Source organism: Cnephaeus nilssonii (assembly GCF_951640355.1).
Source record: "Cnephaeus nilssonii genome assembly, chromosome: 17".
Taxonomy (NCBI): Eukaryota; Metazoa; Chordata; class Mammalia; order Chiroptera; family Vespertilionidae; genus Cnephaeus; species Cnephaeus nilssonii.
This window is the reverse complement of record NC_137088.1, coordinates 3420153-3435022: the sequence shown is the minus strand read 5'-3', so window position 1 is coordinate 3435022 and position 14870 is coordinate 3420153. Positions and strand designations below refer to the sequence as shown.

General features: G+C 55.6%; 1 protein-coding gene across 1 annotated transcript in view; it reads left to right on the top strand.

Moving 5' to 3' along the window:
* Positions 1-4731: 4731 nt before the first annotated feature.
* Positions 4732-14870, top strand: part of ITPR1 (inositol 1,4,5-trisphosphate receptor type 1) — a 175367-nt gene continuing 165228 nt past the window's right edge. The window contains exons 1-2 of the mRNA XM_079795762.1: positions 4732-4888; positions 5690-5771. The gene's annotated coding sequence lies outside the window, so the exon portion shown is untranslated. The remainder of the gene's footprint in view (positions 4889-5689; positions 5772-14870) is intronic.

The window sequence follows — 14870 nt, the reverse complement described above, 5'->3', positions numbered from 1 at the left end:
GGGTGCCTCCTTTCCTGACCGGGTCTACTGATCCTTGGCCACCCTTCCCGGGAGAAGTGGCGATGAAGCCCGTGAGGATTCTCTCGTGTTCCACTTCCCTCTTCTCAGGCAGCATTCCCTCCGCCGCGCTGGCTGACCCGAAAAGATCCCCAGGGACATATTGCAACAATCCGAACGACTCCTCACCTGGAGACCCTTCACACAAAAGTCGCCTGGTTATAGGAACTACTGGTTTTGCTTTTTCCCTAGAAAGTTAAATTTGACCTGAGAAGCTACTTTCTCATATTGGTTTGGGGTTAGAATCATCTCCTCCTCCTCCTCCCCCTCCTCCTCCCTCTCCTCCTCCTCCTCCTCCTCCTTTCAGCAAGGAAAGCAAACACAATGCAAAGATTTTCTAATAGCAGCTTCTCACCCTCCAAGTGAACTTCTGCAAAGCCAGATTTCTAAATAATTTATTGCACTCAACTTTCACCTTCAAGGGCATAAAATAATTTTCCAACATAACTGTGAAATGATCATGAAATGGTCATAGAAATACCTATTCATATGGCAAGATTTTAGACCGTTTTTTGAATACAAGAGGTAAGTGTGAATACAGACACGCGTAATTTTTTGTATTAAATAGGCATGCATTTTTGAGAGTGAGTTCCAGATGCAATAGTCAACGAGCCAGTCAACGCCAAGCAGCTGCTTTGTATCCAGAGCTGAGCTAGATGCTACAGAGGGTGCGGAAATGCAGGCCTGGTCCCTGTCTCCAAGGAGCTTATCTGTTTGGAGACAATCTCACGGAAAGATGCAGCTAAGAGGTCACCTGGCCGCCTGGGAGCGTCTGTGAGTGAATTTGGGCGCGGGGGGCCGGCGGGTGGGCTGGTATAAGGAACTCCGTGAACGGGTGCTGACATGGGAGCGTCTGTGTTGTACTGCGGTTGATGTCCTTGGGTTTGATATGATCCTCAAAGAGGGCTGGCTCCATCCCTCCACTGCTACGTGCTCATGACCAAGAGGGAAGAGTTGGAGGACTGATTGCCTAACGCACCCAAAGCAGCATCGTTGCAGCGTGTGATCCATATAAAAACTACGAACGAGATCGTCCGCTTTTACTGTCTTGGAAATGCAACGTGCATCTCACACCTGTTTCAGCTCTCAGAACTAGCTGTGTCGTCAGCGCCTAAATGGCTAGTGGCTAGTGTACTGGAAAGCACAGGGGTAGAACATTTTTCCAGCAGAAAAAAAAGTAGCGTGAAGGAGAAACCCACCTTCCTCTACTGGGAATGGGGAGTGAGTTGGGCAGGGTGTGACAGACTTCATCACCAATCACACGTCATCATAGAGGGCCCCTCAGGTTCCCAGAGAAGTGAGCAAGCCTTCTTTCTAGTGGCCTCGTCGCTGCTCGGACCTGAGACCAGTTGCAAACATTGAACAGAACCATTCACTCACACGGGCGGAGGGAACGGTCTATGAGATGAGTGGCCTAGGCTTGTGTGATCAAAAATGTTCATCCCACCTGCCGTATGTGTGACCCACCTATTAATACACTTTAACAGTGTTTTTTATGGCCCTGACCGGTTTGGGTCAGTGGATAGAGCATCGGCCTGCGGACTCAAGGGTCCCAGGTTCAATTTGGGTCAAGGGCATGTACCTTGGTTGCAGGCACATACCCAGTAGGGGGTGTGCAGGAGGCAGCTGATCAATGCTTCTCTCTCATCGATGTTTCTAACTCTCCGTCCCTCTCCCTTCCTCTCTGTAAAAAATCAATAAAATACATTCTAAAAAAATAAAAATGTTTTTATTGACTTTAGAGAGGAAGGGAGGGGGGGAAACATTGATATAAGAGAGAAAAATGAATCAATATGCCTTGATAGGGACTAGAACTGGCAACCTTTTGGTGCATGGGATGATGCTCGACCAACTGAGCCACACCGGCCAGGGCTTAACACACGTTTCTGAACGCTTTCCCCACATATCTAGTAAGAGGCGCAGGCAGAGGACGGAGGCTGCTGGGTTGGGGAGGCAGGGTATATTCTAGCCTGAATAAAGCATGGTCCCTGCCTTGTGGTCGGGGAGGGAAGGCCGTGGTTAAAGCAGTTAAGGGTCCAGCGTTCGCTGCACGTTGAGGAGGAAAGTCACCCCACCCAGCTCTCCAACAAGACCAAGCTTCCTTCTAAAAACCCACGTTAAAATTCCATCGTGTTTCTGAGTTAGAAACACATGAAATAATTACCCTCAAGTCTTCACCAGTTATGTTAGCATAGACTGGCTTGTTGAATTTGAAAAGTAGAGCCAAAAACCCTTTAGAAATGTTTTGTTTTCGTGGGGGGTGGGGGGTGGGTGGGAGAGAGGACGGATGGAGAAGGTGTGGATCCCTTTGTTGTTTCATGCTGGGGGAATTTTTTAAAACATATTTTTATTGATTTCAGAGATGAAGGGAGAGAGATAGAAACATCAATGATGAGAGAGAATCATTGATGGGCTGCCTCCTGCATGCCCTATACTGGGGATGGAGCTCACACCCTGGGCATGTGCCCTGACCAGGAATGGAACTGTGACCTCCTGGTTCATAGATTGACGCTCAACCACGGAGCCACACTGTCCTGCCACGATGGGGGAGTTTCTTGATGATGGGGAGAGGCATTGGGCAGAGGCCAGAGAGCCCAGTGAACCAGAGACGGTGCAGAAAGAGCAGAGGGGCAAAGTGCATGCAATAGACACAAACTTCGCCCCCCTCAGAGCTGTGCCCATTCCTGGACGGGTATTAAACGCCTATCTGAGCAGACCCATCCAATGCCAATGCTTACATTGGAAGGCTGTGTGTGTGGGGGGTGATGGTGAAGATCCAGGGTTCGGGAGTCAGAGAGCCCACCCCCTGTATGACTTGGGGGGAAGTTGCTTAACGTCTCGGTGCCTCAGTTTCCCATAAGCAAAAAATGATTCCTTAATAGGATTTGATGAGATAATGCACATAAAGAGCTTAGATTAATGCCGGGCACACGGCATGTAGCCGATAAAGGCAGCTGTTAGGATTAATCTTGGCATTCTGTCGGTAATAGTCTGCTCCCCTAATTTACTCCTGACGTTTACAAGACTGCTGACTGTCCATCCAGGCATGCTGGTAGAAAGCAGGCGAATTCACATGGTTTTCTCCTCCGATGGCAAAACTGGGGCAAAGAGATGAAAATGAGTTGCCCAAGGGCTCCGAGGCTGCTCCTGAAAGCGCCAGGATTTCCCCGAAGACCAGGTCTTGCTGTCCTCAGAGGCGGGGAGTGGAATCCAGGCTGCACTACTTAGCGCCGTCCCCTGGGGAAATCACCTGGTTTCCCTGCGCCCGCGGCTGTGCAGCCATCAAACAGGGATACAGGCTGTGCCGAAAGGTTGCAAAAAACGCAGCCACCCTGACGCACGAACGTGCCTAAGGTCCGGGCTCAGGAACATCAGTCTCCCCGACTGTGATGACGACTGTTGTTGTCAGAGCAGATCCACGTGGCGCAGGCAGGGCCTGCCCGCGACGCTGGGGTGTATCTTGGCTCATCATCGCGCCCCAGCGCCTGGCACAGCGCCTGGCACCCAGTAGGCATTCAAGGAAACGTTTGTGGAATGAATGCACGTCGTCTGAGGAAGGGGGGGGGACAGCCGGCTGACTGCCTCGGAGCATCGTAGCCCCTGCCCGCCTTCCCCAGGCCGGAGCCCAGGCCCTTCTTGGCAAAGGGCTGGAACCCACTGGCCCGGACGCCCGGCGGAGCCGCGCGAGGGCGCCCCGCCTGGACGCGCACCTCTGTGGCCGCGCTCCCTCCGAAGCCCTGTTTTTTTTTTTTTTTTCCTCCTGGTTTGCGGTTTACTTATTTAAGCATTTACAGCTCCCGGGAGCAGAGGGGCTGCTGGAAGCAGGGTCAGGCCGAGGTCGCGGTCTGTATTTGTTTTGTGCTCCCCAATCTCCCCACCCCCCACCTCAGCGCTGGCAAGTGACAACACAGCTCCCCTACTTGTGCCCGGGAGGGAGAGTCCCACCTCCGCGGGGCGAGAAAGCGCACGCAGTTCGGTTCACGAAAGTGCCCTCGAGCCGCTAGCCCTTCCCCTTCCCCTCCCCCCCCACCTCCCTTTTGCGGGTACCGTCGCGCTCAGACTTCGTTTTCTGTGCAAACCCGAGCTGATTAAATAGAGACAACCTCGCGCCTTTAATCCCTGACCGCAAACACTGGCGTTTCTATGCCCTGGATTTCTGACATTCTTGGCTCGCACGCCGGGCGCGGGGAGGGAGGGCTCCAGGCGGTAAAAACTTCCCAAAGCAGAAACCCGAGCTGCTCCCGTCCCCCGCTCCCAGCGGTACCTGGAAGCGCGGGTCGGAGGCCAGCCGGAGGAGGGTCCCCAAAGGGTGGGGGCGCCCTCCAGGGGTGGCTTTGGGTGGCAGGCTCCAAACCCAGCCAGCTCCGGGCGAGGACCCAAGTGCGGACCCTGGACGCCCCACAGGACGCCCCTCCCCGCCCGCGCATCTATTTAGAGCCCCGCCCGCGGCGCCGGGGATTCTGGGACTTGTAGTCCGTCCCGTCGCCCCAGGGCCTCCGCGACCCCGGCCTCGGACTACATTGCCCAGGGAGCCTCCCGGTCTATATAAGGCTCCGGGGAGCCGCTTCAAAGTGCAGTAACCATGTGGCTGTGCTGCTGAGGCGCTTCCTCAGGCTCGCCGGGTGGGAGGAGAGGAGGAGGAGGAGGAGGAGGTGGAGGAGGAGGCAGGGAGAGGGTGGAGAGAGAAAGCCACGCCGAGAGGAGGTGTGGGTGTTCCGCTTCTATCCTAACGGAACGAGCTCCCGCTTCGCGAGCATGGGATTACCCGGCGGCTGCTGACCCCGCTCCTCGCCCTGCGCCCCCAAACCGGCGTGGCTCCCTGAGCAGCAAGGTAGCGGCTGGGGCCGGGCCGAGGGCGCGGGGAGTTGGACGGTCCCCAGGACGCCCAAGTTTTTGCGCCGCTCTGGGAGTTGTTGGTGGCTTTGCAAGCACTTGCAGGCATTTGTGGGTTCTTTTACTGCGGGCCTTTTTTTTGGGGGGGGGGGTGTTCATTTGCGGTTATAAACATTTTGACTCCAGTGACTCGCTTTGAGGGCGACCCTGTCTGGGCTGGAATGGCATTCCCCTGAGTTGGAAACTGTTGCAGCAGCTGCAGGAAATAGGTTGTTTTTTTTGGGGGGGCGGGTGGTGGTTGTGGGGGTGTCATATGTGGAGTCCGCTCAAGGAAACCATCTTTCTCAAAACGTAACCCTTGCTTGAGCCGCACAGTGGGGAGAGTCGTGCTTGTGTGTGTGTGTGTGTGTGTGTGTGTGTGTGTGTTGGGGCGGGGGGGGGGGGGTATAAAACGGGGAGCGGGGAGGGACGGAGCCCGGTGGGGATGCGGGTTTCTGACCCTCGGCCTCCCCACGGGAAACGAGTGCTCTTGGAGCCGCCAAACACTTCCCTCCGTCCCGGCCCCGCGCGGGCCAACTTGGTGGTGCCCAGCCTCGCTTGCGGGCTGCACCCTGGAAGTGAGTCCGCGGTTACCGGGACTCTTGGCCCACGTGATCCCACCCACCTGCCTGTCAACTGGGGGCGGGGGTGGGGGCCGGGGGTGTCTCAGGAAGGAGGTTCCAGAAGGTGGAAGGTGGGGACTTGGAGCTTCTCCCCCAGGGACCCCCGTTGTGGTCTCACACGCAGTCTTCTTGCTCAGCCCCCAGGAGCTGACCGCTGCGGGCAGGACTCGCACCCCCGGCTGGACGTGTTTCGGCGGCGGAGGGCCTGACCCCCGTCAGGTGAGTGGAAGCCGGCGAAAGCTGCGGGCAATGAGGGGTTTTCGGCCTCAGCCTCAGCCTGCTTGACGTCCTCTCTCCACGGAGCCATGGAGGTGGGGAGGAGAAGGAAAAGGAAACTCTGGTGGCTCAAGCTCCAAAACGTGACCTGGCCCCTGGGGAGGGCTTTGGGGAGCAGGTGATTCGCGGGGGCCAGTCTGGCCCGAGCTTTCGGCGGTGGCTCAGGATGGAAGCAGCCTGCAGGTCCAGGAGAGGAGGGCAAAGGCCATCCCTGGGGGAGGGTGGGGGGCATAGAAGGGGCGTCCGGCCGTCGGTGGACTGGGAATGCAACTCGCCAGGCAGCGTGCTGATGACTTAAATCCTGAGGGATGCGGTGCCTTCGGCTGCCAAGACGTGGAAGCAAAAATGAACGGCTTCTCTCGTTCAAAAATAGTCACTTTCTTTTTTTTTCTTACCGTGAACGTGTGCTTAATCAGGGGAGGCCGGACGGCACGAAATGAAAGTGGCGGCCGCCAAATGGAAAGAGGTAGAACTTCAAAAAGGGAAGTTAGTTCTTGAAGCAGGAGGTGGTGGCATCCAGCCCGGGGCGTGAACCCCCTCTCTGCGTGTCCAGGGTCTGAGGGTCCCCGCTGTGAGGTGCCTGTGGGGTAGGAGCTGAGGGCCGCCTTTATCTGTAAACAAGCAGCTGCTATACCACCCCCGCCCCCCGAAATGGCCAGACTGCACTTTAAGAAAGAGGTTTTCACGGGTCCCCATTGCTGCAGATCCAGCCATCAGAAGTTTTTCCTTCTGAAATGGTCCGGAGCGGGGTGAACAACAGGGTAAGGGGCGGGGGGAGTGGTGTGTGCTGGGACTTAGTAACTTCTTTAACATTCTAAATATTTAGCTGTTCCCTGGGCTACAATCTTGGGGCTTTTCTAATTAGAAAAGAAAAGCCAGACACTTCATTATGGTCGTCCAGGGCTCTTGTTTCCTGCTGATAAGATCCTCGGGGCGCGGGTGGCGTGGAGCATTCGGATGTGTGAGGGCCAGTTCCTTCGGGGAGCGCCAGGGACTGGGCCGCTGCCGGGCCCTCAGCGGCCGGGCCTGGTTCAGCTCGCCCGCCTCCGCCGCGTGAGCCGCAGACCCCGCGAAACCGGCCCAAGTCTCCTGCAGCTGGCTGCTCCCCTGGTGCCCACACGTGAAGGACGTGTCAGCCAGGCCCGGGACCGCTGTCACAGACACCCGGGGACGCAGGTACAGGTGGAGAACCTGAGGCGCAGAGAGTGGGATCGCGTGCTCACACGTGGTGGGAGCCAGGTATAACCATCACCGCAGGCGGCGGCTGTCTTGTGCCCCCACGTGCACCTCAGTTGGGGGCGGGGAGGGAGAAGCTAGGAGACGCAATGAAGTTATTGCTGTTGCTGAAATAAGTCTTGCTTCTGTCCCCCCCGGGGGGAATGAGCACCGTGTGCCCTGCTGTAGGAAGGAGATGGCGTGGCCGCAGGTGTGGGGATGGCAGAGGGTGGGCATTGGAGGAGGGGTGTGGTGCGTTTTGGACAGCTGAGTGCTGAAAGCCTGGACGAGAGGAGAAGAAGCCGGACCCTGGGGAACGTTGTCTGAGCCCAGCCTCAGGGTCATCTCCTGCCTGAGCTCCACCTCGATGGGCTCCATCCAGGCCTCTGAGCCGGGGAAAGGAGTCGGGCATGTCCCCATCTGAATAGGAAACCTTTTTTTGTTTAAATATATATATTTTTATTGATTTCAGACGGAAGGTAGAGGGACAGATAGAAACATCGGTGATGAGAGAGAATCACTGATCGGCTGCCTCCCGCACGCCCCACACTGGGGATTGAGTCTGCAACCTGGGCCAGTGCCCTGACCGGGAATCGAACCGGGACGACCTGGTTCCTAGGTTGACGCTCAACCACTGAGCCGCGCCGGCCGGGACGGAACCTTTTCATGTTCCTTGCAGGCCGCTCTGTGGCCGGTTGGGCAGAACCCTTCTTGCTTGCTTTCTTCTGTGCATGTGGAAAGTACAGCCTGCTCTGTGAATAATTCACATCAGAACGAGTCCCCGAGCAGGACTGCCTGTCGGGCAGGGAGAGCGCGTCACGCTCTGAATGAACTGCTCCTGGCCTCGCTTGGAGCCCGGGCACGCTGCTGGCGCCGACAGGGTGCTGCCCGTTTCAGCAAAGGGGTCCCTCCGAGGGAACGGGCGTCTTCTCTGTGGGGACAGGAGCTGGGGTTGGCTGCTGCGAGAAGTAGGTGTACTCGAGGCACATCGGTTGCCTTGTTCCTCAAAATATTCTCACAGGAGGAAGACCAGGGAAGGAAAGCGAGACAGAGAGAGGAAAGAAACTTCTAATCCAGTGGCACATAACCAGCCGACTTCCGGAGAAAAAAATGGAATGGCTTTTGTGCTCATTTATAACGATCTCATGAAAAGGGTCTGATTTCTTTACGAGCAGCTCTTAAAAAGCAAGCCAATGCGGCCCTGGCCGGTTTGGCTCAGAAGTTAGAGTGTCAGCCCTCTGACTGAAGGGTCTTAGGTTCGATACCAGTCTAGGGCACGTACCTCGGTGGCAGGCTCGACCCCAGCCCCGGTAGGTCGAGGGCGCATGCAGGAGGCAATCAATCAGTGTGTCTCTCTCACATCAATGTTTCTCTCTGTCTCCCTCCCTCCCATTCTCTAAAAAAAAAAAAAAAGAAAAAAAATCCATTTAAAAACATCCTCGAGTGAGGATTAACAACGACGACAAAACAGCAAACCGATGTGAAACAACAAACACCTCATAGGAACAGCAGAAAAGCACACCCCACACAGAATAAAAGTAGGCCTGGCGTTCGGTTTCTGGGTCACGCTGCCCCGGGCCCCTCTCATTAAGGAGCCTGCACAAAGCCAGTGTCCCATCTTGTTTGCTGTTGGTTTGATCTTTTAACATAAAACACATGCCACGCGGGCTCGTCAGGCACTGCAAGTGCCTGCGACTTCTCCGTTCCCTTTTGCCGTGTTAAGTTGGCTCTTTCGGTGAGGTCAAGGAAGGTTTGAAGTCCGAGGCGGGACAGACGCGATTTCTATTCTTCCTGCCGGTTGTCAGAGCGTCTGTGGCTCCGAGGCTAACACGGGTGAGCTGGAGGAAAACACGGAGCGCGTGGCCTACTGAGCCGCATCTCCGAGGGAACCAGGCTGTCCGGGTTCTTGCCTGAGCTGGACAGGGGTGGAGGCATGTGGTGTGATAAATCTATCCAAGAAATTCTAATACCTGTTAAAGTGGTTACAGTCCCGGTGTTGATTCCATTGAGCGTTTTCTCTGTGCCTAGGACCTGGGTGTGTTCTAAGTGCTGGGGACCCAGCCATGCAAGGCCCGCTCCCTGAACACCTGGATGGGGGGAGGCGTGCGGCATAGATGAGCAAGTGCTAGCGTGGAACAGGTGTCAGTGCTGCGGAGAGGAAGCGGCAGAGCAAGCGGGGAGGGCGGGCACACGCAGGCGGGGATGTGGAGCAGGCGGAACCCTGTGCACTGTCGGTGGGCACGGAGTCCGATGCGGTCGCTGCGGAAAACAACGTGGGGGCCCTCCAAACGTTAAACAGAGGATGACCAGAGGGTCTAGCAGTTCCACTTGTGGGGACTTGAGCGGACACTTTCGCACTCATTTTCAAAGCTGCGCTACTCACAATAGCCAAGACGTGGAGACAGCCCAGGAGCTGAAGGGATAAGCAAATGAGGCCTTGCAGGTACCGTGGGATACTGTCCGCCTTCAAGAGGAAGGACAGCCCGCACATGCACCACATGGGGGAGTCGTGAGGGCGTTGTGCTAAGTCAGTGGTCGGCAAACTGCGGCTCTTTGGCCCCTTGAGTGTGGCTCTTCCACAAAATACCACGTGCGGGCACGCACGTACAGTGCGATTGAAACTTCGTGGCCCATGCGCTGAAGTCGGTTTTCGGCTCTCAAAAGACATTTCAATCGTTGTGCTGTTGATAGTTGGCTCTGTGGACTCATGAGTCTGCCGACCACTGTGCTAAGTAAAAGCAGCCCGTTACTAAAGGACAAGTATCGTCTCATTTCAGTGCGGCCCCTAGAGCAGTGAGACCCATAGAGACAAAGTAAAGTAGGGGGTGCGGGCAGGGGGGCGGGGGCCGGGGTGCTCAGTGGTTAGAGAGTTTGACGTTGGGAAGATGGAGACATTCAGAGGTGGGTGGTGTGATGGATGGTCGTACAACAACACGCATGGACTCAATGCTACGGAACTGCGCGCTTGAACATGGTTACCAGGGTACGTTTTATGTTGTGGGTAAGCTACCCCTAAAACACCCACCAGCAGGTAATGACAACCACAGCAGCAAACACAGGGAACGGGATACCGGAGTCCTCCGGTGGGGATCAGGAGCCAGGGAGGGGGTCTTGTAAAAAAATGTATTTTAATGTTTTTATTGATTTCAGAGAGAAAGGGAGAAGGGAGAGAATCATTGATCGGCTGCCTCCTGCATGCCCCCTACTGGGGATCGAGCCAGAAACCTGGGCATGTGCTCTGACTGGGAATCGAACTGTGACCTTCTGGTTCATGGGCCGACACTCAACCACTGAGCCACACCAGCCGGGCAGGGAAGGGCTCTAATGTGGTGCCTTGGAGCAGAGAGCAGTGAGCCACATAGATATCTGGGCAAGAAGTTGTTCCAGAGGGCCAGAGCAGCATGTGCAAAGGCCCTGAGGTGGAGCAGCTACGACCCACTGGGGAAGGTCCTGGAGGCCGGGGTGGCTGCCGCTGAGGGCGAGTGCGAGGCATGCAGACGGGAGAGAGAGTCAAGGTCAGATCCTCCAGGGGTCTGCAGGGGAGCAGGGATTTCTTTCCCCAGGATTTCTAAACGCCCGCAGAGTTCTCAGAGTGGTCCCCAGCATCACCGCACTGTGCCGTCCTCTCTGAAGAGACTGGTGAGGATGTCAAGGTCACGGGCCAGACTGGAACCTGATGGGGGGAGGGGAAACCCAGATTTTCAGACCGTCTGCTTAAACACCCGGCTTGCCTGACACTGCCGTTCACTGCAGTGGGGGAGGAGTCCTCCTTGATGAATAGGTGAACCTACAGGGGTTTGGACAGCACCTCCTCAGGACCCAGCGATAGTCCTGTGGGTGTATCTTCAGTGCAACCTTCTGCCTCCTGCATGCCCCCTACTGGGGATCGAGCCCGAAACCTGGGCATGTGCTCTGACTGGGAATCGAACTGTGACCTCCTGGTCACACTGCAGTCCGCCCAGTGTCTGCCTGCCTGTCTGTCTGTCTCTCCTTACCTTAAGGAGCTACCCAAGGAGGACCCCAGCTGGCATCACCCTTCAGGGACACGATGTTCCAGACACGTGGTTCTTTCTGAGAACTGAAGCGACCGCTTTCACACGGACACACGTAGACAAGCAGGCGCTCTGTTGCTTACCGCGCAGAAGGCACGTATTCCGTTGTAGTGAGACCTTAGGAGATAAAGCTAAGCCGCCAAACCGGTCACCCCAGCCGCACTGTCTGCGATGAGGGCCCTGACTCTCCCCACGTGGACGTGGGCGCGTTGTGTGTGCGATTCTATGTCACGAAAAGGGACGCCTGCCGCGCTCCCCGCAGGCCCCTGGCCTTTTGCTCCGAATCTCGAACGTCTTTCCTGTTGAAAGGCAGACGTCCGCCTCTTCCCTTTTCCAGAGGCGGCCCTGTCTGTGCGGGGGCTTCATGTGAGTGCTGGCAGGCATGGATGGCATCACAGGGCCCAACAAGCGTGTCATTCAGGTGCCCTCCCCGTCACGGGACCCGGCTTCCTCATTCCGTGTCTGCTGCTGCTGTTGTTTTAAGAAAACGAAATGGAGGATAAAGCACTATCAGGTGTTTGCTATCTTATGACAGGGATAAAGCCCAGGAATCGTTCCTTTATATACAGACCTTCTCACTTGTTCTTCAAAGTAACCTAATGCCGGAAGGTAGGTAGGGCCTGCACTTAAGAGAAAAAACGTTAGCCCCGGCCGGTGTGGCTCAGTGGATAGAGCGTCGGCCGGCGGACTGAAGGGTCCCAGGTTCGATTCCGGTCAAGGGCATGTACCTTGGTTGCAGGCACATCCCCAGTGAGGGGGTGTGCAGGAGGCAGCTGATCGATGTTTCTCTCTCATCGATGTTTCTAACGCTCTATCCCTCTCCCTTCCTCTTTGTAAAAAATCAATAAAATATATTAAAAAGAAAGAGAAAGGAGAAAGGAAGAAAAACTTTTCGCCCCGGCCGGTGTGGTTCTGTTGGTTGAGCATCGTCCCCTGCACCAAGGGGCACAGGTTCCATTCCCAGTCAGGGCACACGCTCGGGTGTCAGGCTTGAGCCCCAGTAGGGGACGTGCATGAGGCAACCAATCTGTGGTTCTTGCTCATTGATGTTTCTCTTTCTCTCCCTCTCCCTTCCTCTCTGTCTCTAAAATCTATAAAAACATTTTTAAAAAGTTAAAAAAAACACCAAACTTTGCTATAGAACATTTGGAACGTCTGTAACATCAAGATCCTGGTATATATGGCGAAGCCCTCATTACGCATCACTGCCCTCCACGGCTCGTTCATGACCGATCTTGTTTCATCTGCGTCCTCAACTCTCATGTTGGGTGACTTCAAAGCAAATCCCAGACATACTAGTTCATGTGTATGCTAGGAGGTCTCTGTAGTATTGGGATTCTTTTCTAAAAACATAATCACCCATCTCAAGAACATGCAAAACTTCAGCTGGAAAGAAGTTGAATCTGTCTTTTCACTTCCTTGATCTATATATTTAAAAATACATATCTATACTAATAAAAGGGTAATATGCTAATTAGACCAGACATATTCTGGACGTCCTTCTGGACAAAGCCATGGTGGCGGGGGCCGAGGCAGAGGCGGTTAGGGGCGACCAGGCCGGCATGGGAGAGTGGTTAGGGGAGACCAGGCCGGCAGGGGAGAGCGGTTAGGGGCGACCAGGCTGGCAGGGGAGAGCGGTTAGGGGCGACCAGGCTGGCAGGGGAGAGCGGTTAGGGGCGAACAGGCTGGCAGGCAGAGTGGTTAGGGGCAATCGGGATCAGGCCTAAACCAGCAGTCAGACATCCCCCGAGGGGTCCCGGATTGGAGAGGGTGCAAACTGGGCTGAGGGACCCCCCTCGCCCATGCATGAATTTTGTGCACTGGGCCTCTAGTAATGTATAATACATATTTCACAGTGTGAATTAGGATTCAAGTAAGGTCAATACATTACAAGTGATTGCTGTTTTTTTTAAAAAAATACTTATTTTTGTTGATTTCAGAGAGGAAGGAGGGGGGGGGAGGGAGAGAGAGAGAAGAACATCAATGATGAGAGAGAATCATGGATCTGCTGCCTCCTGCACACCCCCTATGGGGATGGAGCTGGGCATGTGCCCTGACTGGGAATCGAACCGTGACCTCCTGGGTCATAGATGACGTCATGCTCAAGCTCGGAGCCACACTGGCCGGGCACAACCTGTACATTTCAAATGGAAGCTTTTCCCAAAGGCAGTGGACACAGCCCTGCCTTTTCAGAAGGAATCCCGAGCAGCATGCTCTGCCCCTTCCGCTTGGTCTCCGTCTTAGCTGAGGCACGGCGTGCTCCGGGGCCGGCAGGAAGTCGCTCTTGTTCTCCATCCGGGTTCTCACGCTGCGTGGCACCCTGGAGGAGGTTGTGGCATCGGTCACGTGGCCCTCAGTCGGTGGGATTTTTTTTAAATGAGGAGAGAATATCCAAGAATATCGCTCAGCTACTTAAAAAGAACTGTGTCCATTGCAACAGACGTCCTCATTCATTCTCTCTGTGTCTGGCACACACACACACACACACACACACACACACGTGCACGCGCGCAGAACACGGGGTTGTAAGTTTCTGACGGGGTTGCAGTCCCAACTGTAAGAAACGGCGTCCTCCATCTCTGTGACCCCTGTGGTCACCGGACCAGCATCCTGGGCTTCCGCCGCGCCAGAACCCGCGTGTTGAGGAAGGTCCCGGGGACTCGCACACCTGTGGGGGTAGGAGAAGGCCCGCGGGAGGAGGCTGGCCCTGGGCCTTCTCACCGCTCTCCTGTTTCCATGGTTACCTTGTGTTTTGGTGGCGGGCTCTCACCTGTGAAAACTGACCTTTGTACTTCCCCTGGCCTCGCTCTCAGATTCAGTCACCCGCCTGGGGCGGGGTGTGTGTGTGGGGTTCTGGCAGGACTCTCTGTGACTTGCTCACATTGGGGACCTTTTTATTGGCCGTTCAGGCAGAGGTAGAAGGAGGCCAAGAGCTCCCTGTGAAAACGCCGGGGGGGGGGGGGGTGTTTCGGTCACAGAGATAAACCTGCTGCTGGACACTTGGCGGAAGTGATGTTGGAGGATGTTTAATGACCCGTCGAGTCAGCAGAACCTGCGGGCCACGGTGTTCCTCATCAGAAAGTGGGGAACGTGAGAAAAAATACCCCTCGCGCCTCCAAGTTCCTCGGCATTTATTTGCATTTCAGGAGGCGCTCTATCTGGGAAGCGATTTTGTTTTGCAAAAACAGCTCAGAGGCGTCCCGTGCACATGTTTCTGAGCAGAAAAAGCTGATACCCCACCGAGACTCCGGGACGTTCCTTTCTGCGCCTGGGCGGGCGCGCACCCGCGTCCCGCCTCCCTGCTTTCCCCGTCCTGTCTGCCGGCTGTACCTTCCCCACCCTCTCTGCCCTCCGGACCCAGTCCTGCGAGCCCAGCCAGGGCTTCCTCTCGGCAGCCGTTCCTGGTGCTTGAACAGCTCTTGTCGTTGGAAACTGTGTCGCACGTTAGACCTATTTTCCTGCGGGGCCTTTTCATCTTTAACCCACAAGCGTGCCTGGCACATTGGACATGCTCACCAAGTATTTGTCAACTGAAGTCATTGACCCACATGTTTCGTCTGCCTTTGAAGGCTGTAGGCTGCTCCTCCGAAGACTCTACTCTTTTGCGTCATTCTCCTAATGATTAAATATTTACGGACTGGAGTATTGCTTTGAAAAACCCCTTCTGCCCTGGAGAGCCAGGGGGGCCGTGGAGAGCCATGGGGACCCGTGGAGAGCCGGGGGGGGGGCGTGGAGAGCCAGGGGGGCCCGTGGAGAGCCAGGGGGGGCCCGTGGA